This window comes from Chiloscyllium plagiosum, unplaced genomic scaffold, assembly GCF_037043375.1.
Source record: "Chiloscyllium plagiosum isolate Xiang-an unplaced genomic scaffold, Cpla_swu_hap1 HiC_scaffold_46, whole genome shotgun sequence".
Lineage (NCBI taxonomy): Eukaryota > Metazoa > Chordata > Chondrichthyes > Orectolobiformes > Hemiscylliidae > Chiloscyllium > Chiloscyllium plagiosum.
In genome coordinates this window covers 54,567,116-54,593,998 of record NW_028270184.1, presented here as the reverse complement: position 1 = coordinate 54,593,998, position 26,883 = coordinate 54,567,116, and positions in this window count along the sequence as shown.

Here is a 26,883-nt window from a genome sequence, read left to right as displayed (position 1 = left end):
GTTTTTAATCGGACTACCTTCCTATTCCTAACCTCACTGGCACGTGGCATAATCTAGTCTCTCCAACATTCAAGTATCCTTTCAGTACAACTCCGGCAAGACCTTTACTTTAAAATGGATAGACTTGACAATAAAAACTTAAGTGTGATCTCATTAACCAGGAAAGTGGAGCCCAACCAATCAGTCGCAATGACTATAGGATCTGATATCTATCACCTCCACCAAACTTGTGTGACAAGGTATACTTATGGAACATCTATTTGTAGATGGACGAGGATAAACAGAAGTTAGTCCAAAAGACCAGAAAATGTCATAACAGATGGGTGCCCTTCAGCCTGTTTACTCTGCTTTGCTGTTCAATTGGATTTTAGCTATTCTGTTCCTTTTAATGGCTGGGTTTTTACCCGGCATCCCTAGCGGGTCAGAATGTGCCCAGTGTCTTTGTGCGCTCCCTGCATAGGGAGCATCCAGTGCCAGGCGATGGGGTGTGGGGAATCCGAGGTTGCTCGATGAAAGGCTGCATGCAGTGACGGATGGACTCAGTGATTGAGAGAGACAGAGTAGGTAATCAGGGACATGCACTCACATAAGTAGCTGGGCAAGATTCCCAAGCACTCAGGAAGCCTGAGGACCAGAGCCACTTTTACAATAAACCCGTCATATTTGCAGCAATTCTCCATCAAACACAAGCAACTATACTGTAGATGGCAGAAACCTGAAACAAACACAGAAACATACTGTGGAGAGAGAAAAGAGGAAATTCTCCCAATGCAAAGATTGCAAAATCTCCAGAAAGACAGTGTCCATAGATTGGAATTGAATCCGTGTCCCTGGCACTGTGAGGCAGCAGTGTTGTGTCACCGCGCTATTCAATGATGGACAATAGGATTAGTATCGTTACATTAGTATATTTTCGACAGTCAGTTAACTGGAATGCTCTCACTCAGCCTGTCTAAGATTGGTAAGCCTTTGTACAGCAGCAGAGGTCAATATAAGAAGCAATAAAGTGGTGAACACGAAACATGCAAGCTGGCTCGCTTGAGAAAAGGAGATTGCAGGAGTTTTGTTAAGATATATAAAAGGGGAGAGTGAACATTGGACAACCAGAAATTGAGGCTGGCTGCAGAGAAATGGAGAACAAAGAATTGGAGATTGACCTGAATAGGTACTTTCCATCAATCTTCACAATGGTAGACACTCGGAACATTCCAGAACTTCAAGCGAGTCAAGGGTGAGGGATGGTTGTCGTGATCGGCGCTGAGGAGAAGATACTGGGGAAGCTGCAATGTTTGAAAATAGATACATCACACAGACTGGAAGGATAACAACCAATGTTCTGAAGGAATTAGGGGAGGAGATTGTGAAACCACTGGTCGTGACTGTTCAGGAATAACTATCATCAGACAAAGTCCCCGAGAACTGGAAAATGGACAATGTAAAATATCTGTGTAAGAAGGAAGAAAGGCAAAATACAGGAAATCATCGGGCAATTTAGCCTGGCATCGGTCGTTATTAGGGATTTAGATTGCATTGCTAGCAATGAGATTGCAGGGTATTTGGAGGTGCATGGTAAAATAGGGCTGAGTCAGCATGGCTTCATCAAGGAATGGTCCCGCTGACTAGTCTGTCAGAATTCTATCAGAAGATAATGAGCAGGTTTGATAAAGGGAGGATGTGATCTCATTTGCTGATAGCGAGTGTGTTAAATTTGAATCTGTGTTAAATTGAATCATGTTAATTTATTGGTTACAACTTGCATAAGCAGATGTACAAAAACAACTAAAAATTGTAAAGGAACAATTCACTGGTAGGTAAATAAAATAAGGATGGAGGGTCGGGTGATGTGTTGTTTCATCATGATGTGGGAGTGGTGGACCCCACTGTGGATCCCAGTGACTATGTCTGGAATAAATGTTGTATGCTAGAGGAACTCTGGCTCAGAGTCGATGAGCTGGAGTTTAAACTTCAAAAATTGCGATGCATCAGGGAGGAGGAGAGCTCCCTGGATGCTGTGATTCAAGAGACAGTTATATTCCTTAGATCAACTGACTCAAAGTCAGCCAGCAGTTAGAAAGCGGAGGGTTTGGCTATGAGTGAGGCAGGTGGAGGGACCCAGGAGGTAGAGTTCCTGGAGCCTCAGCCTCTGTCCATGTCTAACAGGTTCAAGAGTTTTATTCCCTGTGTGGATGGGATTGGAGACTGCAGGGAAGATGAGCTGATTGGCCACAGCACCAAGTTGAGGGAAGCTTTCATGTGGGGCAAGAGAAGAGAAATGTTATTGTAATTGGGAATAGTATAGTTAGCGGTATAGACACTATTCTCTGTGACCCGGATTGAGAGCTCTGAATGTTGCGTTACCAACTGGTGTTTGGGTAAGGGATGTCTCATCTGGGCTGCAGAGTGACTTGGAGTGGGAGGGTAAAGATCCATTGGTCGTGGTCTGTGTAGGTACCAACGACAGAGGTAAAACTAGGGCAGAGGTTCTGCTAAGGGATACGAAGAGCTCCGAGCTAAATTAGAAAACAGAACCAAAAAGGAAATAATTCTGGATTACGGCCTGAGCCATGATCTAATTAGCACACGGTCAGCAGGAAAATGCGTGGCTCAAAGTTTGCTGTGGGAGAAATGGGTTTGTATCATGGGACATTGACACCAGTACTGGGGAAGGAGGGCACTGACCTGATCGGACGGTCTTCATCTGAACCTTGTTGGGACCAGAGACCAAGCAAATCGCATACCTCTGGGCTGTAGACTGGACTTTAAGGTAAATGGGGGTTGGGTAGTGTCAGGTAAAGAGAAAATTAGAAAACCCGAATGAAAGGAAGGGATAAGACTGCAGAACTCAAGAAGAAGGCGTTAGGTATGCTTTCCTTTATTGGTCAGAGTATTGAGTACAGGAGTTGGGAAATCATGTTACAACTGTACACAACATTGTTTAGGCCACTGTTGGAATATTGCGTGCAATTTTGGTCTCTTTCGCATCAGAAAGATGTTGTGAAACTTGAACGGGTTCAGAAAAGATTTACAAGGATGTTGCCACGGTTGGAGGATTTGAGCTACAGGGAGAGGCTGAACAGGCTGGGGATGTTTTCCCTGGAGTGTCGGAGGCTGAGAGATGATCTTAGAGGGTTACAAAATGATGAGGGGCATGGATAGGATAAAAAGACAAAATATTTTCCCTCGGGTCAGGGAGTGCAGAGCTGGAGGGCATAGGTTTAATTTGAGATTTTTGCAGTAGATTTTTGCAGTAATTCAGGATGCAGCAGAGATTTACCCCGAGTAAAAAGAGGCATGGGACATGGAGAATGAGGTGACCATGACTGAGAAGGGAAGTCAGGTATAGCAAAAGAGAGGTTAAGCTATTCATTGCGTTTTTAAAAGTCTTCTTTTTCCTTACTCGCGAGGTAAAAACGGATGTCACTTTAGTAGGTTTCCAATGCTATGGGATCGTTCCTTTCTCGAGCGATTCCTGAAAAATCACCACCATCACTTCCACTAACACTTCAGCTTATCCCTTATAACATAGGGATTTAATCCCTCTGGTTCAGGTTAAAAGCAAAAGAGAAAGGATACAATGTGTTAAAGTGCAGTGGGAAACTAGAGGGTTGGGAAACTTACGAAGACAAAACAGAAGACAAAATAAAATAAGGAGGGAGATTATTAAATACGGGGGTAAGCTATCCAGCAATATAAAGGACGCCTGTAAGTGTTTCTTTCGATATATAAAGTACAAAAGAGAGGCAAAAGTGGGCATTGCATTGCTGGAAAATGACACTGAGATATAGTAGTGGGGAACAAGAAAATGGCTGAGGAACTGAATAATCACTTTGCATCAGTTTCATGGTGGAAGACACGAATAATATCTCAAACATTCAGGAGAGTGAGCGGCTAGAGCTGAGTATGGTGGTCACCATCATGGAGAATATTCTAGGAAAAAGCTGAATGGCCTAAAGTTGGTTAAATAACCTGAACCAGAGGGATTAAATCCCTATGTTATAAGGGATAAGCTGAAGTGTTAGTGGAAGTGATGGTGGTGATTTTTCAGGAATCGCTCGAGAAAGGAACGATCCCATAGCATTGGAAACCTACTAAAGTGACATCCGTTTTTACCTAGGGAGTAAGGAAAAAGAAGACTTTTAAAAACGCAATGAATAGCTTAACCTCTGTCATGGGTAAGATCCTGGAATCCCTTGTGAAGGATGAGATTTCTGAATACTTGGAGGTGTTTGGTAAAATAGGGCAAAGTCAGCATGGTTCCATCAAGGGAAGGTCATGCCTAACAAATTTGTTGGAAATCTTTGAAGAAGAAATGAGCAGGCTCGATAAGTACAGCCAATGGATGTTAACCACCTGGACGTGAAGAAGGCCTTTGACAAGGTGTCACACAGGAGTTGACTGAGTATGATAAGAGTCCGTGATGTTACAGGCAAGGTAGAGGCGTGAATAGAAGCTTGTCTGTCCGGCGGAAAGCAGAGAGTGGAGATAAAATGGTCTTTCTCAGGATGGCAGCAGGTGACAAGAGGTGTTCCACAAGGCTCAGTGTTGGAATAGTAACTTTTTACTTGTTACGTTAACTATCTAGATGATGAAATCGAGGGCACTCTGGCTAGGTTTGCAGATGATACAAAGAGAGGCAGATGGACTGGTCGTATAGAGGAGGCGGAGAGGCTGAAGAAGGAATTGGCCAGTAAAGGGGTTGGCAGATGCATTCCAACATCGGAAAGTGTGAGGTCATGCACTTTGGCATGAAGAATAGAGGCATGGTCCATTTTCTAAATGGGGAGAAAATTCAGAAATCTGAAGTGCAAAGGGACTTGGGAGTTCTAGTGCAGGGTTCTCTTAAGGAAAGCTTGCAGGTTGAGGCAGTAGTTAGGAGAGCAATTGCATTTATTATTGATGGCATTTATTAGGAGATGAATTTAATATAAGAACAGGCTGTATACAGCTTTGGTCAGACTACATTTGGAGTGTTGCGCCCACTGTTGAGCCCCATATCTCAGGAAGGATATGCTGTCCCTGGAGCGTGTCAGAAGATTTTCACGGGAATAGTCATAGGAGTGAAAAGTTTATTCAATGAGGAATGTTTGAGTGTTTGTGTCTATACTTGTTAAAGTTTAGAAGGAAGAGAGGGAATGTCATTGAAACATACAGAATACGGAATGACCAGAGTGGATGTTCATAAGATGTTTCCATTGGTAGGAGAGACTAGGACCCAAGGACACAACCTTAGCTTAAAGGGAACATCTTTTAGAACGTTGATAAGGAGAAACTTCTTTAACCAGGGAATGGTGAAGCTTTGAAATTTATTGAAGAGAAAGTTGTGGGACCAGGTCATTGATTATATTTGAGACGGAGATAGTTTTTCTTATTATCCAGGGGATCAAGGGTTACGGGGAGAAGGTCGAAGAATGGGTTTGAGATACTTATCAGCGATGATTGAATGGCGGAGTAGAGTCGATGGGCAAACTGGCCTAATTTCTGCATCTATGTCTTATAGTCTTATGGTCTAAACCTTAGGGAGGCACCTTGCATCTCTGAGAATATGGATTCATGTTCTTCATGAAGGTCAGAAGCTGGTGAAATAGTTGACTGCTTTAGAATGAAGGTATTGTGGCTACTGTCAGGGTGGTGGATAATCTGACATTCAGTGCAGGATCACACACCAACTGCACTGTATTAATGTGAGGAGAGATGATTCAAAACCCGGACCTCTCTTCTCTCTCAATCACTGTGGGGAGTGGGGGTTGGAGTGGGTAGGCATGACGTCCTCAGAGGCACTTAAACTATCTAGAATCATAAACCCTGAGTGAAACAACAGTCATGGAATTTATCGCTTTCTCATTATCTGTTTAGAACATAAGGAGTGATTGTCCATCCCCTCAAGGTTCAATGCAATCACCTCTTATTATCATACAGCGCTACAGATCAAACTTTACTCAGTCGTCATGGTGCCATCATCCCAGGGATTAATCTGATGGAACTCCTGTTCATTCTCTCTGTGGTACGAAGATCACTCCTTATAAAGAAGATAAAATCTGTCCACAACACCCCAAACACTGCCTCAACAACGCTCTCAGAGTTGATCACAATAATTCCTTTCCCTCACTTAGCTCGCTCCATTTCCTTCATGTGACACAGAAAACCATTCATTTACAATGCACTGCCTCTGACGGGGAATTTAAAACATCCTTACATCTGTAGTTTAGCATCAATAAAGCCAGCACCAGAGGTGCCTATTGAGATGGACATCACTCTAGGGGAGAGACTCAATCACAAAGAATACATCTAAAACAGTGAATGGCCACCTACCTGAATGGAAATCAGCTGCAGGAATATGGGATAGAGGCAGAGGAAGGGAGTTATCTTTCCTTTTGATCTGCTCTCACGGAATGTATGCAGACCTGGTCAGGCCAGCATGTAATGCCAATCGTGAACTGAGTGGCTGGTTCAGCTGTTCCACAGGACAGTAAAGAGTAAAACACAGTGCTGTGGGTTTGCATTCAAACAGAGACCTGACAAGGGTAGAATGACCCATTGCCTTCTCTAATGGGCATGAGGCAAGCCAATATCAACAGTTTATTATTATTTTGTGGCTCTAGATTATAAGACAATGACGTAACCACCATACACTGTCTTCCCATCTTTCTAATTCTGTGCAGAGAACAACATAAACATCTCACGTACAATTATTTTGCAATGGACACGTGGTAAGAAGGGACTTGAAACAGCTGCATGCAGAGATTAACAAAGGCACAAACGATGGTTTATTCAGGAGTTGTACTGAGGCTGAGGAGGAGACTGGGATGTCATGATGGTGATACTGGAAACGATTGGTGAGGGGGGAGGATATGGAAATGTAAACTTGTGCAGGAGAAAATGAATCAAGGAGAACAGTTTCATCCTCGCATATTGGTGCGTAATTTGTAAATAATCATTTACTAGTTGTAATTTGTAAGGAATGGAATCTTTGATTGGAACTGAAAACATTGACTTGCACCTTTCCAAAATTTACATATCATGACCATCAATTCAGTTCGGACCGTTTCATTAGACAGATAGAGTGACTAACCAGGAACACCAACTATAGCAAGGATAGGATAGTAATCAGCTTGAATAACCATCAGTACATCTTCAATCCGCAATGCTAATGATATCCAAGGCTGGGAAAGCCAGAAAAGACCCGAGGATAACTCCGAACCAATGCTGGAAATTTCCAGTCGAATGTTCTCAGATCCTGATCCATAGTTGGAACATTCCAGTCTAATGTTCCCAGATTCTGATCTCTCCTCCCTCTCTCTCTGGAGCTGCTGATCTCTGTTACTGGTGTGGGTGATGCTCCCGTTCATACTATGGGATAACACATTGAATGCATTCCCTTATTGATAGAAGAGGGGCACTCTCTGGGGACCCATAGGATTCACGGAGACTCACATAATCACAATCGCTGAACAAATAGCTCCAGCTAACCCCTTTCAATTTAATACTGTTTTATTAAAATTCAAAATAACTTTGGACATTTATGCATTCTGGATGTGATATGTGAGTGTGACTGAAGGAAGAAATGTTGGAGATGGCAGATTGATTATGTGTAATCATTCAGTCTGCCTTGGATATAGAGGTAATGCCAGGGGTTTAACTGAACATAAGCATGCTTCTCTGCTCATAAATGGAGAAATCAATCCTGTAATTACTGATCAGTCATTTTTCAAAATCACTAAAACATTGAGTGAACATCTTCCGTCCATGTTCTGATGGCAACGTGTGCCTAAGACAATTTGGGTTTATAATAATAAAATGACATGCATATATGAACAGAGAATTGGACGTGACAAGTACAATTCAGATTGTTATTCCAGAATCAGAGAGGGCAAGCGTGGGTGTTGACTTTATCAATGTTAAGGAACTGTGATGAAGTACCATTTACTGGACTTCAATTATATTGTGATTCTGACATTGGGGAAAAGACAGAAGATGGAGAGGACTTGGGGACATGGCTGTTCACACTGGGAGGAGGGACATTGATGTTCCCCACTTATCAGTATTGGAACGTTACTCTTTATAACTCATATAAGAAACAGATTCAAGGATACATCTACAATGAGAAATTAGCAGAGACAATATTAATGAAATGTATTTATGCAATACAAAATACAGGGACAAAATGATTTTCTGCACAGACCAAAATATGCAAAGTACAAAGATAAAATTGTTAAAATGCACTCCTGGTATTGAGTTATATAAATTGAAATGTGGATTAGAGAACGAGGAAAGTGGTGTGCAAACTTTATCAATCATCATTTGATCCACAGCGGAGATGCTGATTTCCTCTCTGTCAGTCATCCCCTCACTGTGATTCTCTGGCCCAGTCTCTCGCACAGTATCTGGAGGTGGGATGGGAGTGTTGGGTGGGGTTATTATTTCCTGCTGCTCATGGCACAGTTTATTTTAAAAAGTTCACCTTCGCCCTGTAACTAATCTACTGGTCTATTGGGTTCTGTTCAGCTGACAGTAACCCAACTCTGTGATATTATTGGAAAGAAATGATCTGGGATGACAGTCAGTATCAGCAGAGCACTCCAAGCGTATGGCACCCAGACAAAGGGCTTGCAGTTCAGAGGAATTTCTAAATAAAACTTCCAACTTCTGTCGGTCCGTATTTATCTACCCTCATGCTGTCTTCTGATCTATCTGACTTCACCCTCATCTAACACCGCTTCCTCTCCCACTCAGTCAGTCGCTCCCCTTTCTTTCCTCTCTCATTTTATCTCCCTTCACTTTGTTTTTCTCTGTTTATTTCTATCTTACACCATCTATCTCCACACACTCTCTCTGTTCCAATTTTGCAGTTGAAGAGCTTGTGACCCGACAATGGGTTGACTGACCTCCATCAGTGTTATCATAATTCGGCGGCTCTCTGACCCACAATAATACTTTAGGTGCCTGGACAGATAAGCTGTTCCACTGACAGGTACTGTGCACAATCACTCGTTATCTCCTCCTGCTCTTCTCTGATGTACAGCTGCCTTGAAATGTCTATGTAAACAAAACAGACTGAATGAAATTCGAGCAGTCCAGAAAACTTTCATGACGGTGTATTTCAATCAGGATTTAATGAAGGATGAGATTCCAGAATAACCTAAGCAATGAAAGAAAAACAGGGCAACACAAGAAATAGCAACTGAGTACAACATGTGGTTCCAAGTAGGCGTTATGGTATTATCGTTAGATTGTCAATCTAGAAAATCAGCTCATGTTCTGTGGACCCAGGTTTTAATCCCGCCACTTCAGATGGTGGAAATTCAATTCAATAATAAAACAAAGCTCAAATTAAGAATCTACTGATGAGAATGAAATCATGGCCGATTGTCAGAAAAGAAAAGCCATTTGGTTCACTAATATCCTCCAATGCAGTAATTTCCATCCTCACTCCAGACCCAAAGCAATATGATGACTCTCAATCGTGCTCTGAAATGGTCCAGCGTGTCGTTCAGTTATACCAATCGCTACAAAATCTCAAAGAAATGAAACCAAGTGGACCAACAGTTATCGATCTGACCACCGAAGAAGTCAGTTGGAATCATCACTGTCGAACCTGCAAAGTCCTCCTTACTAACATCTGAGGGGTAGTGCCAATATTGGGACAACTGCCTTACAGACTAGTCAAGCAACAGCCTGACGTCATGCTCACGAAACTTTACCATACAGAAATACCCCAGACACCACCATCACCATCACTGGATATGTCCTGGCGCAAGGTCAGGACCAATCCAGTAGAGGGGGCAGCTCAGTGTGATACATTCCGAAGGTAGTTGCTCTGCGAGTCCCCAAAATTAACTCCGGACCCAATGAAGTCCCATAGCTTTAGATTAAAATTTGGTCAAAACAGCCCTACTGATTACCATGTAGCGTCATTCCTCAGCTGAATCAGTACTCCTCCATGTTGAACAACACTTGGAGAAAGCACTGACTGTGAAAAGAGCACAACGTGTATTCTGGCTGAGGAATTTCAAAGTCAACGACCAAGAGTGGTTTGGCAGCAGTAGTACTGATCACGCTGGTCAGGTCCTAAAGGATATTGCTACTAGATTGGGTCTGCAGAAGGTAGTGAGGGAATGAACAAGAGGGAAAAACATACCTGACCTCATCCTTACCAATCTACCAACTGCAGATGCATTTGTCCATGACAGCATCAGTAAAACTGACCACCGCATTGTCGTTGAGGAGACAAAGTGTCATGGTCACACTGAGAATAAACTCTGTTGTGTTGTGTGGCACTATCACCATGCTAAATAGCACAGACTTCCAACAGATCTAGCAACTCATGACTGAGTATCCATAAGACGCTGTGTAGCAGAAGAACTATACCCCAGCACAATCTGTAATGTCATAGCCCAGCATATAAACCACTCAAACACTATCATCAAGCCAGAGGATTAACCCTAGTGCAATACAGAGTGCAGCAATGGGGAAAAACTTCTTAAGTATGTTCTGTACGTAAAACGCAGGACAAATTAAACCCAGCCAAATACCGCCTCATCAGTCTACTCTCCATCATCAATAAAGTGATGGAAGGGCTCATCAACAGTGCTATCAAGCAGCACTGCTCAGTGGCGCCCAGTTTGGGTTCCACCAGGGCCACTCAGCTCCTGACCTCAGCACAGCCTTTGTTCAAACATAGAAAAAGGAGCTGAATTCCAGGACTTGAAATCAAGGCTGCATTCTTTCAAATGTGGCATCAAGGAACCCAAGCAGAAGGATATTGCAAGCAATTACTTCATTATTGGAGTCATACCTGACAGATAGGAAAACGGTCATTTTTGTTGGAGGTCAGTCATCTCAGTTCCAGAATATCTCGACAGTAGTCCCTCATAATGTGGTTTGCTCCATGAGCTGGAATGTTCATTTTCAGACGTTTCATCACCATACTAGGTAACATCTTCAGTGGCCCTCCGGCTGAAACCCAGGTCCAAACATCTTCTGCTGCTTCTTCAATGGCCTTCTCTCCATCATAAGGTCAGAAGTGGGGATATCCGACAATGACTGCACAATGTTCAGCACCATTCGCAAATGCTCAGATACAGAAGCAGTCCATTCCAAAATTCAACATGGTCTGGACAATATCCAGACTTGGGCTGACAAGTGACAAGTAACACTCGCACCACACAAATTCCAGACAACAATAAGAAACAATATAACCACTTGATATTCAGCAGCATATTTGTCACATAAACTGCAGCGGTACAAGAAGGAAGCTCAGTGCCACCTTCTCAAGGGGGTAACTAGGGACAGGCAAGAAACGATGGTCCCATCCAGCGATTCACATAACCAAAAAATAAGGTTAAAAGGTTCCACGTTGAGCATCTCGATGGCACAGGTCGTCTGAGTTGAACATGAATAGGAAAGCAGTGTGTCTGATATCCCTTATAGAGTAATCACAAAACTCCACTACCTTGGTCTCGGTGCGACCCTCTGCTACTGGACCCTCAGGTTTCTGACTGACAGAGCACAATCAGTGAAGATAAGTAAAAGCACCTCCTCCACAATAACACTCAACACTGGAGCTCCTGAAGGATATGTCCTCAACACCCAGAAATACTGCCTCTACACCCACGGCTGTGCCCTTAACCCTTACTGTACTCCCCGTACACCCACGACTGTTTCCTCTGCCCTCCACTGTACTCCCTGTACACACATGACTGTGCCCTTAGTCCCCTACTGTACTCCCTGTACACCCACAGCTGTGCCCTCAGCCCCCTACAGTACTCACTCTATGCCCACGGTTTTGTCGTCAGCCCGCACTGTACTCCCTGTACACCAACAGCTGCGTCTTCAGCCCCCTATTGTACTCCGTTTACACACATGGTTCCTTTCCCTCAGCCCCCTACTGTACTCCCTATACACCCACAGTTGTGTCCTCAGCCCCCTTCTGTATTCCCTGTACACCCACGGCTGTGTTGTTCAATTCCAAACCACCCCAGCTGCAAATTTGCTGATGACATCACCAAATCAGGAGTGATGTCAAACAACGATGAGTCAGAATACAGAAAGCAGATCTAGGGCTTGGTGGCATGGTGTAATGATAACCATCGCTCTCAAATTCGACAATAGTAAGGAACTGATCATTGACTTCAGTAAAAAGGGAGGGGACCACGCACTAATCTACACTAACGGTTGAGGGAGTGCAAGGCATCAACTCCTTTGGAGTGACGATAACTGACAACCTACCCTGGACTCCTCACATAGGTCTGACGGTCGGGAAGGTTCAACAACGCCTCTGCTTTCTCACGTGACTCAGGATATTTAGCATGCACTACTTCTACAAATGCATTATTGTGAGCGGATTGTCCGGATGTGTAACGGTCTGGTATGGCAACACTCTTCCCAGGACCATCAGAAACTACAGAAGATTGTGCTCACAGCCCAGACTATGACGGACTCCAATCACCCAACCATTGACTCTATTTACACAGCTCGTTGCCGCAAAAAGGCTGCCAAATTCTATCCCAGATTACTGAGTGAAAGGAGAGAGGAAATAACTGTGGCCTTAACAGATATTTTAATAGCATCCTTGAACACAACAGAGGTCCAGGAGGACTGGAAAATTGCTAATCCCCTTGTTTATGAAGAGTAGCATGAATAATCCAGTTAATTATAGAACGGTCAGACCGATGCCAGGGGTAGGGAAGCTACTAAGGGATTGGATCTATTCTCATTTGGATGAAAAAAGTCTTATCAGTAATAGTCATCATGTTTTGTGCAGGGAAGGTCAAGTCTTACCAACTTAATAGAATTCTTTGAGGAAGTGACAAAGTTAATTGATGAGGGAGGGGCTGTAGATGTCATGTACATGGACTTCAGAAAGGCATTTCATAAGTTTTCCCATGGTCGGCTGATGGAGAAAGTGAGGTCACATCGTGTCCAGGGTGCGCTCGCTATGTGGATAAAGAACTGGCTGGGCAACAAGGAACAGAGTGCAGTAGGGGAAGGGAGTTTCTCAAAATGGAGAACTGTGACCAGTGGTGTTCCAATTAAGATGTTTCTGGAAAGATACATGAATGGGCAGGGAGCAAAGGGATACAGACCCTTAGAAAATAGGAGACAGGTTTAGATAGAGGAAATGGATCGGCGCATTCTTGGACCACCGAATGACCTGTTCCTGTACTGGAATGTTCTTAGTTCTAACATTACCACAGACACATCACATGCCTGTAAAGATCTCCCACAATCTCTTCCATCAGGCTAAAAGATACAGAAGCTTGAAAACACAGAGCAACAAGTTCAGGAACAGCTTCTTCCTAGCTGTTATTAGACTGATGAATGGACTCTCTAATCTCAGATAATGGTGATTTTGTTCATGTTGATCTCGCCTAGCGCACGCCCTGTGCAGAGTAACCTATATGCCTCTCAGATATGTGTGACAACCGTCGTTCTGTACATCGTTACTTACTATGATCTGCCTGGACATCTTGGTACAGGTCAAACTAAATCCTCACCTCCGTCCTTCCAGCTCCCTCAAGTGCTCATGCCCAGCTCTCTCCAATCTCCCAGTTCTCCGTGACCCCATCCCCAGCTCCCCGTGGCCGTTGTCTCTCACTGTTTCTCTCACACTGTCTGTTACCCTGTGTTTTCCTTTTCCCTGTCTTCTGCTTCTTTCCCTGAACCTTTTTTCTTCCCTGCTCCCTGCCCATGTGACTGTTTATTGCCTTGTTTTGTTTCCTTTCTCTCTTTGAATTACTGCCAATCTGGTTGCCTCGCTGTGTTCTCTCTCTCCTTCCTATCGTGTCTGTCTCTTTCTCCCTCGTTGTGATGGGGATGACTAATCTATTCGTTTGAAGCAGTTGATGGCTCATTGGTTCGATGTTGGCAATACAATTAACTCAACTGGGTTTTGGTATCGTGGGCATAATTTAAATTTGTTTTCAAAACAGCAACCAGAATGTGGGTATCCATTTAACAGCCAATTGTTACATCTAACTATTTTGGAACTGCCCATCTCCCAGTGCTCTGTATACTGACAACTCAACGCATTCTATTGGCGTGCATAATGGTCTGACATGGTAACCGCTCTGCCAAGGACCATAAGAAACGACAGACGGTTGTGTGCACAGCCCAGACCATAAAGGAAGGCAACCTTCCATCCATTTATACTTGTCATTGTCACCGAAAGGCTGGCAACATCAAATTTACCTCCCAAACCGGTAATGATCTCTTGCAACCTCGTCCAACAGGAAGGGTACACAGTGTCTTGAAAACATGGACCAGCATGCTCAGGAACACTTCCTGAGCAATAGCGATAATAGGTTAGTTGCACACACTTCACCCCGCCCAGAAAATCATAAGCACTGCTGATATCCGATATGGTAGAAATTCCTAACAGGGCAAAATCTTGAAAAGACTCAAGGAAAACCTCCTCTCATTGTTGTAATGTTCCAGTCCGCTATTCCCAGATTTAGGTCTGTCCTCTCTCTGTCTACACAGCTGTTGATCTCTATTACTGTTGGAGCTGATGCATTTGCTACTACAGTGGGATAGCACATTGAATGAAGCCCCTCACCAATAGGAGAAGGAAACTCTCCAGTGACACAGTCACATTGCTTGGAGACTGACATTAATCACAGTCACTGAGAAAACAGTCCCAGCTTTCAATGCAATACATTCAGTTCACAACATAACTGGACTGGACTACATGTTGACATTGCTTGCTATTGGTCAAGTCTACCATCACCAATTGCTCAAGTAAAGTCAGTTGTGAGGGAGAATGATGGATGTTATCTTTTTGTAGGCTAGATGATCCTGCTCTGTTGTCCGTTTACAATGCTGTAACCATCTCTCCCCAAATCCATCCACCCCCCCCCCCCCCAAAAAGAATCACAATCAGGATGTTGTTACTGTGCTTTTCTCTCCTCCACGGGAACAAACGCTAGCGAACACACTGTCATTGGGCACAGTCGCCGTGAACATAGACAGGAAGTGTGGACTTCTCTGAATGTTCCTCTCACTGCAGTAATAAGGCTACTTTGGAACTTCAATAGAGAATATGCTTCAGTAATTAATTTATACAAATTGACAAACTTCTAAATGCAGTTTTATTTGCTGTAAAACAGTACGTTTTTACGCACATTTAGGCCTCAGTCCAAAACCAAAAGTGATAAGTACAATGAACGTATTCATTAAGACTTATGAATTAATGAGTAAGGTTCGAATGAACATGACATTGGCTGCGAGATAGGACAGAATGGGGATAGTGGCTGCGAAGACTGCATGGGGAGTCCAATGATATTCTCCAGTCATCATCCCTCTTTCTGACAGAATTAAATCTAATGCACAAGGAAACAGCCAACATTTTGGAGATGTAATGCTGAATGACAATGTGATCTGAACAGGATAATTTTAAATGTGATAAAATGAGCAATATTTTATATACACAACATTTAATCTTTGGGTATACAGATTGAGTAGGGTCATTGGACCTGAAACATTAACTTTGATTTCTCTTCACAGATACTGCCAGACTTACTGAGCTTGCCCTCTAAGTTTTTTTTTGTTTGAGATTGATCATATTGTTCATATCTGGCAGGATACGTACAATTAAAAGCAGACACTAATAACAAAATGTGAAGAGCTCTGGGGACAGTACAGCAGACGAAAGTAGACATATAGTCGTTCCAAGCTGGAAGAGACAATGGGCTAAGTTTCCCCCACTTTCGCTGTAAATAATTCTGTGATATGTCATCAAAGCCGTTGGACAGGGGGTAGACAAGCTCGTTCAATGAAGGATACAGAGTGTTCCATCATCAATAATCTATTCCTAATATCTCATGAAATTTCAGCTGGCTCTGAAATGTCTTTTCAAACAAAGTGGAGTTCCTGCAATTTAAAAATATTCAGAAAAATATTCATTTTTCCTTTTAATCTTAAAGAAGAAACAGATTTCGCCAGTAACACAGGTGTCCCAGACACACCAATTATAATTGGAACAGAAAAGGACAACATTGTCCATATATAACCAAATTCAGCAAGTAAACCTGTCAAGAAACATGAAATATAGTGATACAGAAACATGAAATACAAACAGAAAATGATGGAGAAACGCAACAGATGAGGAAGTAACTGCAGAGAGAAACAGAGTTAATATCTCGAAAATGATGTGACACTATTCTGAAAAAGTCATATTGGAATCAAAGGTTAATTCTGTGTATCTCTCCTCAGAGGATGCCAGACCTGGTGAGTTTCCCTCATTCGATTTCTTTTTCTTTCTGAACTGTGACAAATTAACTGATCTGAACGATATAAGCAAAGCTGCTATCTCAGTTGAATCTCGACTAATTTGTTATGAACATTAAGTGAGAAATTACAAAGTTCCTATGTTTCACAGGGCTCTAAATATCGATGACGTATTGCATTGTGAGACAAAACCATTGTGAGACACTGTCTTTTGCATAGGTACATCTTGGATATTCTCTGAAGTGGTCACTCAGTCTACCTTTATTTTCCCCAATGTAGGGCTGACCACAATGTGAGCAGCAAATGTAGTAGACCGGATTGTGGGAAATGTTTGTAGGATGCTGCTTCACCTGCAAGGTATGTTTGGACCGTGGATAGTGGGGAGGGAGGAGGTAAATGGGAAATGTAGCACCTCCGGCAGGGGAAAGTGAAGCGGACCTGTAGTGGGGTGTGGGAAGGTAGGGGGGAGGTGTTGGGAGCGAATAAAGAGCGGACCAGCGTGTCCTGGAGGAAATAGTCCTTCATAAGGCGGAAAAAGGAGAGGAAGCAAATATGCGTCTAGTGGTGGCATCTCGCTGGAGGTGGGGGAAATGTGGACTGATGATCCTCTGCATGTGAATGTCGGTGGGATGGTAGGTAAGGACAAGGGGGACCCTAACGTTGATGCAGGAGGTAAGAAAGAGGCTGAGGATAGAAGTGCATGATGTGAGTCAGAGCTGGTTGAGTGCCCTGTCGATAACAGAGCTGGGGAATTCTCGGGTGAGGAAGAAGGTGGACATTTCAGAGGCCACATATTTGTAGTTTACATTGCTTAGATTAGATTAGATTACAGTGTGGAAACAGGCCCTTCGGCCCAACAAATCCACACCGACCCGCCGAAGCGAATCCCACCCACACCCCTACATTTACCCCTTACCTAACACTATGGGCAATTTAGTATGCCAATTCACCTGACCCTGCACATCCTTGAACTGTGGGAGGAAACCGGAGTACCCGGAGGAAACCCACGCAGACACGGGGAGAACGTGCAAACTCCACACAGTCAGTCGACTGAGGCGGGAATTGAACCCGGGTCTCTGGCGCTGTGAGGCAGCAGTGCTAACCACTGTGCCACCGTGCCGCCCAGTTGACATCCTCAGAAGCAATGTGATGGAGATGGAGGAACTGAGAGAATGGAATGGACTCTTTGAAAGAAACAGGGTGTGACGATGCATACTCCAGGTAGCTGTGGGCGTTGGTGGGTTAGTACTGGATATCAGTGACCGGTCTATCCCCAGAAATAGAAGGAGAGATGTCGAGGAAAGGAAGGGAGGAGTCAGAGGTAGACCAGGTGAAAGTGAGGGAGGGGTGAAAATTGGAAACGACGAACTTTTCCAATTCTGGTCAAGAGAGAGGAGCAGCAGCGATGATATAATCTACGTATTGGAGAAAGAGTTGTGGATGGGGGCTGGAACAGAACTGGAACAAGGAATGATCTACGTATCCCATGAAAGAACAGATATAACCAGGGCCCACGTATGTATCCATGCACCTCCTCTGTAATGCAGAGCAGGCTGAAGTAATGGGTCTGCCCATGCAGTTCTGTTTGTGGAGGAGATAAAAGCGAACTCTGCTATCAGAGGGACATCAGCTTTGGGACTGTTCGGTGGGGGTGAGTGTGTGCGTGTTTGCGGTGTGGCGAGTGGGTGGGAATCTCCAGATGAAATGTGGTCAGATTTAGTTAATAAATTAACCTGATGTGCCATGGTAGGGTTATGGACAAGCAGGTGATATGTGGAGGTATCTGAGAGGTGAAATGTAGAGGTGAGTCCAACAGACTACAGCAGCACCATCCTTATCGGCACAGGCTGAATAACATAGTCAGGGTGGGATCGAAGCATACAGCGTACAGTCTATTCAGAGGGTGATAGGTTTGATAGGGCGAGGGGGATAAAGAGAATTTAAGACAACCAAACTCCCATGGAGCGTCCTCAATGAACAGATTGAGTTCAAGTAAACGCCAGAGGAATGAGTCCAGGTGGAGGGAGACTGATGGAGCTGGGCGAAGGGTCGATGGGCTAGGGAGTGTACGCTTGCACAAAGAAATGGACACCGAGGAGAAGACGGTGGAAGAGGAGTTCAACATTATTTCGTGCCTGAAATTTATTAAAGTGGGGGCACAGAGGGATAAAGCAGAGACCGTTTCTGAGTACAGAACATTCAGCATTAGAGCGTGGAAGGTTAGGAGGGATGGTGAATACACGAAAGGAAGTGGGCTTGGTGGAGGGGATGGACTCAGATTGCAGGGCATGGGTAAGGTGGCAGCTCCCAGTGGCCCATAGGCATCTCTAAGTTATTCCATCTTGTGGGCCTTGGCGAGCATGGCGAATGAGCTGGAGGATGAAATAGAATTGGGGAATAGTGCAGCCTTGAGCCAATGTGATGTGATATTGTTGAACAGAGAAAATGTTGATCTCAGTGGCAACGACACTGCACGACTAATCAAAAAGTAAATGATTGGAAATAATCGGAATCTATTCTATGGGCTAGCCAATTCTGTATCCAGACAGATAGGTCTCCCTGTATGCCATGCCTCCTTATTTGCTGAATGAAACTACCACGGGGAAGCTTATCAAACACCTTGTTAAAATCCATGCACTCCGCATTCACTGCTCTACCTTCTTCAATGTGCTTAATCCCATCCTCGAAGAATCCCATAAGAGTTGTGAAGTATGACCTACCCCTCACAAAGCCCTGCTGAGTATTTCTAATCAAACTATGATTTTTCAGAATCCTTTCCAATACTTTGGCCAATACTGATGTAAGACTGACTGGTCTGCGATTCTCAGGAGAATCCCTGCTCCCTTGCCTGAACAAGGGACTAACATTTGCCACCCTCCAATCAACCGACGCGACTCCAATGGAGAGTGAAGACGCAAAGACCATCGCTAAAGGCACAGAAATCTTTTTCCTCTCTTCCTGTAGTAACCTAGGGTGTTTCCCGTCTGGCCGAGGGATTTATCTATTCTTTTGTTTTTACTTAAATCAGTCAGCATTTCACCTCAACTTGTTTACTCCCTGTCCAACCAACTGATTGACTGCTTTCCATTGCAGGGCTCTGTACAGTGCTGCCTTCCGGAGCAAGTATAGTTCCCTATATCCTGTGTATTATGAATGGAAAACATGGAAAGGGCAGATGCCCAAAACTTTGACTCTGCTGCTCCGCAGATGCTGCCTGACTGCTTTTCCAACGCCACAATTTTCGACTCTGATCACCTGGATCTGCTGTCCTCACTTTCTCCACTACTGAGGGCTGTCCCCTCTGCACACTGAGCAGGGAACTAATCAGCAGAAACTCGTTGTATCTGGAGCTGACTGTTCAGTTCTGGAAAGTTGCATTTGATGAACACATTTACTAAAAACGAAATTAAAATTCAACAAATATTCATTCAGTCCCAGAGTTACAATTTTGGTTCATGAATTGGACAGGTTGATAACGAACAAGGAATGACTGAAGAACTCCGAGGTACAGAGTATTCCAGGAGATATATTCCATGTTGGATGTGCTTTACCTTAAGGGTGATAATATTATCAGGCAGACGGATATGAAAAGGAAACGAGGTAACATGTGGAATTGTAACAGTTTTTCCATTTCTGAGATGTGTTTGAGGGAGGTCAGGGCTGACAACTCAATATTCTGTGGTACCAGAACTATAGTCAGGACAGGAGAGAGGGTAAAAGAGGAGGTGGTGTTGCCTTATTAATGATCGAGTTAGTTACTGGCGTAAGAAGGGACGATATCTTGAAAGGATCTTCTAATGAGGCTTGGTGGTTAGAGCTCAGGATCAAAACCATGACAGAAACACTGCTAGGGATATAATGTAGACCCCCAGATAAAGGAAAGAAAGGGAGTGGGTATATAATCAAGTTATTGAGTTGTATAAAAACAATAATAGGATCATTTTATTCAGGCATTTCAATTCCAAACATTAATTCGGTCAGTGATAACTTTTTAAGAGGGGGCAGGTGTTTTGAACTTTATTCCAGAGAGCTTCTTATATCAACATAGAGCAGATACAACAATGGGCAGTGCAGTGCTGGGCCTCACTGTGGGGAACGAAGCCTGTCAGGTGTTCCAGGCAGAAGTGGGAAAACATTACAGGACCAGTGACCGTGACATCACACATTTTGACTTTGCTCAGGGAAAGACCCCAAAAATGTTAGAAAAATAAAAGCTTTTTGCATTGGGGAGACAGATTTTATGGAAAAACTGACAGGATCTGGCCAAAGTGCAGTTACTTCTAGGTGAAACTGTAGCAGAACAAGGTGGGGCGAGGGTGGGGGGATCATTTGATTAAAATTGAATTGATGACAGTGTCGGCCCAGCATGTTACACCGAAGATAAAACTTAGTAAAATAACAAAAACCCACAGAACCTCAAATGTCGACACAAATTTCGAATAGGATATAAATGAAAGAGAAGCTTAAAGTAGGTATCGAGTGAGCAGGTCAATGAAGGTCCTAAAAGAATATAGACAGCGTAGGGCTAAACTTAAAAAGTCAGTGGAAGAGCAGAAGGAGGGGTGGTAAAACATTAGCGGGTAAGATTAGCAAGAATCCAAAGTCTTTTTTTGGCTTATTAAGGGGAAGAGAGTAAAGCGGGAATGAATGGGAGTGTTGGCGACTAAGGGGACAGCCTGTTCACAGAGCCAGAGAATATGTTAAACAAATCCTCCGAATCGGTTTTCAGTTTGGGGAAGCAGTTCCTGGATTCAGGGAGAGTGACCGTTTGACCCTTGAGCAAATTGATACTGGAGATGAGGAAGAATTGGAATTCTATGCAAGATAGAGTGGGCAAATCACCAGAGACAAAGTCTCACATCAGTGAGAGGGAAAGAATTGAAGAAAATTCGGAGGGCTGTTGAGACTAGATCATTAAATATCTTCAAGGCTGAGGCAGACAGGTTTTTATACAAGGGTTAAGGGGAAATCACAGGAAATTGAAATGGGGGATTAACAAAATAAATATAACCTAATCGAAGGAAAAGCAGACTCAGTGAGAGGATAGACATATTGTTGCCCCTATGTCTAATGGTGTTCTTTTCTAATAGCCCTGTATTCACAAGACCATTATCTCTCTCACTATGGAGTGAGTCACAGTTTGGAATGCAATCGAGGGATTCAACGTATTCATAAACGCGATACTAATAGACAGATAGTACGAGAGGACTGCGATAACACGGATTGCCTGTCGGGGTGAGGATCTGCATCGACATAGTCTCCACTACGAGAAGGAAGACCTTAGCAAGACACCCTCCAAGGCCAAGCAGCGACCTGCACTGGGAGCAGCTAGTCAGGGGCCAGGTGTCAAGGAGTGCTGAAGGCCTGAACGCTACAGCAATGTCGTGTCTCCTTCGTTCCCTGACGAAACTTAAATGTGGAGGGGCAGAGAGACATGCCGTTGGTAGCAGAATAAGCAGAAAGTCTTTGACACGAGAGGCTTTGGACAGCTCCAGCTCAGCAAAATGTACAGTTAAACTCAAATAAAGTCATTTTAACTTTATTGTTACAGCAGGCCAAATGGCAGTTAGCACAGTCGCAAGTTCCTCTTGTGGGATGTGGGAGCTCAGGGAGCTGATGGCTACACATGCGGAAACTGCATCCAGCTTCAGCTCCTGATGGAACATATTCGGGAGCAATGTTCGGCGACACAGTGGCTCATGGGTTAGCACTGCTGCCTCAGAGCATCAACGACCAGGGTTCAAATCCTACCTCGGGCAACTGTCTGTGTGGAGTTTGCACATTCTCCCCGTGTCTGCATGTGTTTCCTCTGGGTGCTGCGGTTTCCTCACACAGTTCTAAGATGTGCAGTTAATGTGAATTGGTCATGCTAAATGACCCGTGGTGTTGCGTGTCGGGGAGTGGGTCTGGATGGGCTGTTCTTCGGTCGGTCGGTGTGGACTTGTTGGACTGAAGGTCCTGTTTCCACACTGTAGGTAATTTAATCTAGGATGCACTCAGAGTCATCCGAGATACTGACAAATTCATGGACACCCCCCTAGTTACGTTTCTTTAATGACTGTAATATTCCAGTCCAACGTTCATCATCCTGAGTTCATTAGCCTTACCTGTCAGTCCTGTTGTATTTAAATAAACACAATTTAATCCAACAGTCGTTCCTTGTTTCCTGTCATGTTCCAGGCTGAGAGTCGATGGGCAACCACCAGCATTGGCAAAAGGAGTAGGCAGGGAGTGCAGGAATCTCCTGTGGCCATTCCCCTCGAAAACAAGTAGACCAGTTAGGATTGTTGGGGAGATGACCGTTCAGGGGAAAGTCGTAGTAGCCAGGTTGGTGGTACGACTGGCTCTGGGACACAGCGGGAAAGGGTAAAGGTAAACAGGACGTTAAAGATAGGAGGGTTGATTGCTAGTGGGACAGATCAGAGATTCTGTGGTCGCAAACGGGAATCCAGGATGGTGGGCTACCTCCCAGGTGCTAGGGACCAGGATGTCTCCAAGTGGCTGCAGAACATTCTCAAGGGGACGGCGAGCAGCCAGAAAACATTATACACGTTGACAAAAATGTTACCCGTAGTAATAGGGACGAGGTCCTGCAGCGTGATTACAGAGAGATAGGAGAAACATTTAAAAAAAAACCTTGACAGTGGTAATCTCCTGAGAGGGGGAATTAATGTCCGAGACATGCACTGGAGGGGATACCAATATATTGGCGGCCAGTTTTGCTAGGGTTACAAGGGAGGGTTTAAACTAGATTAGCAGGTGGTCATGTCCTCAAGAGCAGGGAGGCAAGTGGAAGGAGACAGAGTAAATAGAAATAGTAAGGTTAGGCTGGAAAACGACAGAGAGAAAGTAATGCATTTTAGATTAAATTGCAGCTGTTTCAATGTAAGAAGGCTGACAGGTAAGTCCGATGAACTCAGGGCATGGATACGTAGGTGGGACTGGGATATTATAGCCATTTCAGAAATATGGCTAAGTGATGGATAGGACTGGCAGCTTAATGTGCTAGGGAATAGGTGCTTCAGGTAAAACAGAGATGGTGGAAGGAGGGGGGGGGGGGGCGGGGTGTTGCATTTCTGATTAAGGGGAGTACCACAGCAGTAATCAGAGATAAAATAACTGATGGATCACCCAGTGAGGCTTTGTAGGTGGAGTTAAGAAATAGGAATGGAATGGTGAGGTGATTGGGGTTGTAATATGGACCCCAAAGAGTCAACAGGAATGAGAGTAACAAATATGCACGGAGAGAGGGGAGACCTGCATGAGCAGTAGGGTTATCATAATACGGGATTTTCATTTTTCTAATACAGACTGGAACGGTCAGAGCATTAAGGAATTTGATGAGATAGAATCTGTTAAATGCGTCAGGAAAGTTTCCTCAAGCAGTATACGGAGTGTCCTACTCGGGAAGGGACAAAACTCGAAATTTTCTTCGGAAATAGGACAGGACAGGTAAATGAGTTAATAGTGGGGGGAGCACTTTGGAACCATTAACCTATTTCTATTAGTTTTCAAATAGTTATGGAGAGGGACAAAACTGGTCCACAGGTTCGAACTCGGGACGTGGCTCAGGTACAGGCAGCTGGGATCAAGGGAATCCCTGGAGGTATATAAGAGATAACGGAGTTTACTGAAGAAAGAAATCAGGCGGGTGAAAAGGGGGCAAGAAAGAGTTTGGCTGAGAAGATTACGATGAATCCAAAAAGGTACTTTAAACATATTAAAAGAAAAAGCAATAACTGGAGAGAAAATAGGACCACTGGAAGACCAATGTAGACAAGTATATGTGGAACTTCTTCTCAATGTTTACCGTGGAGAAAGACATGATGACTTGAGAATTTGAGAAAGTTAGTCGTGATATCTTAGGGACGATCCATGTCATAATAGACGAGATTTTGGACGTACTAGAATGGTTGAAAGTGGATAAAACCCATGGTCCTTACCCGATATATCCAAGAACACCTCAAGGGGCTACAGAAGAGTTTTCGGGCACCCTGACCTATAATATTGATCATCATTAACTATAGGTAATGTCCCGGAAGACTGGAGGATAGCAAATGTTGTGCCCTTATTTAAGAAGAACTGAACAAAAATGCCTTGGAACTATAGACCCGTAGGTTGAACATTCGTGGTAGGTAAGTTACTTGAGAAGGTTCTGAGGGGTAAGATTTACATGCATTTAGAAAGACAGGCTTTGCTAAGGAATAGTAAGTGTGGATTTGTGCGAGGAAGTTTGTGGTTGACAATTTTCTTAATGTAATTGGATGAAGTGACCAGGAAGATTGACTTGGGGAGGGCAGTAGACGTGGAAACATGTGGTGTTGGAAAACACAGCAGGTCAGGCAGCATTCGAGAGGTAAGGGAGTCTATGTTTCGGACATAAGCCCTTTATCAGGAACGTCCAATACATCGATTCTCCTGTTCCTCTGATGCTGCCTGACCTGCCATGTTTATCCAGTGCCACACTTTTCGACACTGATCTCCAGCATCTGCAGAGCTCACTTTCTCAAAGGGCAGTAGATTTAGTCAATATGGATTACAATTACACCAGAACAGAATGAGGCTTTTCAGCCCCTGGAGCCTGATATACAATTACACAAGGAGGCCAATAAGCCCCTCGGGCCTATAAAACTGTAACCAGATCATGCAGCACGATTATCCAGTTACACAGCAGCAGGATCAGTCTATTCAGTAACCTGAAGTCAGTAACACAGGAAATGGAAGAGGCCACGAAGTGACTGGATTATGGGGCATACTGGAATAAACCAGGCTACATAGCCCCTCAGGCCTGCCCTTCCATTCAGTAAGTAAGGGCTGATAAGCACTCGGCCGCAATTTCTCTTTCATGCCCAATTCTTTGTCGCCCTCGATTCTCTGATGGGTCAAAATCCACTGACACCCACTCGAACTCCACAAAAATTTCAGTGATTTGGCCTCTCCGACTGTCTGGTTGCAACCGTCACTACCGCCTGAGAGAAGGAAACACTCCCCACACATATACCTTGAACTATTGACATGGATAGAATTTATGAACACAGCGTAAAGTGACTGGCCCTGATATCATGGCCGTATTTGATTGAGCGAGATGTCAAGGAGACTGAACAAAATTGAACTTGATGGGAATCAGTTGTAAACTCCCCACTGGTTGAATCATTCAGAACACAATGGGGCTGGTGGACATCAATCCTTCCAGTCCCTGGATATCCCTGTGGGGAGTCCTCAGGGTAGCTTCTTCGACACAAACATCTTCAGCTACTTCATCAATGTCTTTCCCTCACGTCATACGATCAGCGGTGGGGATGTTCTTTGAAGATTATACAATGTTCAGAACAATGAGTCGCCTCCTAAGGTACTCAGGTATCAAATCTGGACAACATTCAAGCTTGTGCTGTTAATGTAAAGGTAACATGAATCAAAAGCATTGCTGGACACTAAACATTTCCACGGTTAACAAAAAATAAGAACTCCTTCAGGAACTCTAGCTGGTTTCACAGTAATATAAGAAAGCCATTCCGCCCATCTGATCTGTTGGATAACAAGAGGCGCAATGCGTTCTCTCACTCCTGCCTATTACACAAGGAGACAATTAAAAAAAAAACAATATGTGTTGGAATCCAAAGTACACACGCAGAAAGCTGGAAGAACAGAATAAGCAAGGCAGCATCAAGACGTTGTGAAGTGAACGCCTTGGATATAACCCTTCGTCAGGACTGTGGGTGGGAGTAAGGCGGTCTATAGATAAAGTGGCGGGTGAGGGAGGAGAAGGCTGAGGTGGCGAGGTGGGGGATAAGTGAACACAGATGAAGGGTATCAGCAAGTTGTTGTTGGTAGCTGGACAAAAGCCTGCTCAGAGGAATGGAATGGAGGGGAGAGCCTGGGAAGGGAATCGGGGGATTTGAAGAGAGGTTATTTGAAATTGGAGAATTCAATGTTGAGTCCCCGGGGTGTAGGCTGTACAGGTGACAGATGAGATCTTGTTCCTCCAAATTATGATTTGGGTCATTGTGGCAATGGAGGAGGCCAAGGATGACAATGTCGGAAAAGGATTGGGAAATAGAATTGAAATAGAAAGTGACTGGGAGGTCTTACATTCCACCTAACGACCCTACCTTTCAGCTCGCAACCGGATTCATCACTCCCATCGCCTAACCAGGTTGCACCCACCACTTATGTCCACATATCCATAACTCACCATCCCCCGATCTCCCCACCCCAACTACCCTTCCCTCTTTATCTGCAGCTCCCCCTATCCACCAACCCAGTTTTAAAGGATATTTATACCTGAAATGATGACTTTCCCAGCTCATGATGCTGCATGGCTTGCAGTGTTTTTTCAGCCTTCCGTTTGTCTCCTATAACTCAGGGATATCGAGTCTAGTCTGCACAACGTCTTGGTAGGCGGGCACCACGGGCTTCCCACTGGAGTCTTTGAATGCCTTCCCTCTGGCCAGGAGGAAGACATTCAGTCCCTCGAGACACTGACACATGAACAGAAGAGGCCATACAGCCCCTCCAAACTGTTACACTGAAATAGGAGGATATCATTGTTGCTGCAACACGACAAATGAGGCATAGACTGCATAGACAGACTGCTCCACGTTGTTCCTCCTGGCCCCATTGCTAATGGTACACACGTGCTATGTTAACGTGGTTTGCCGA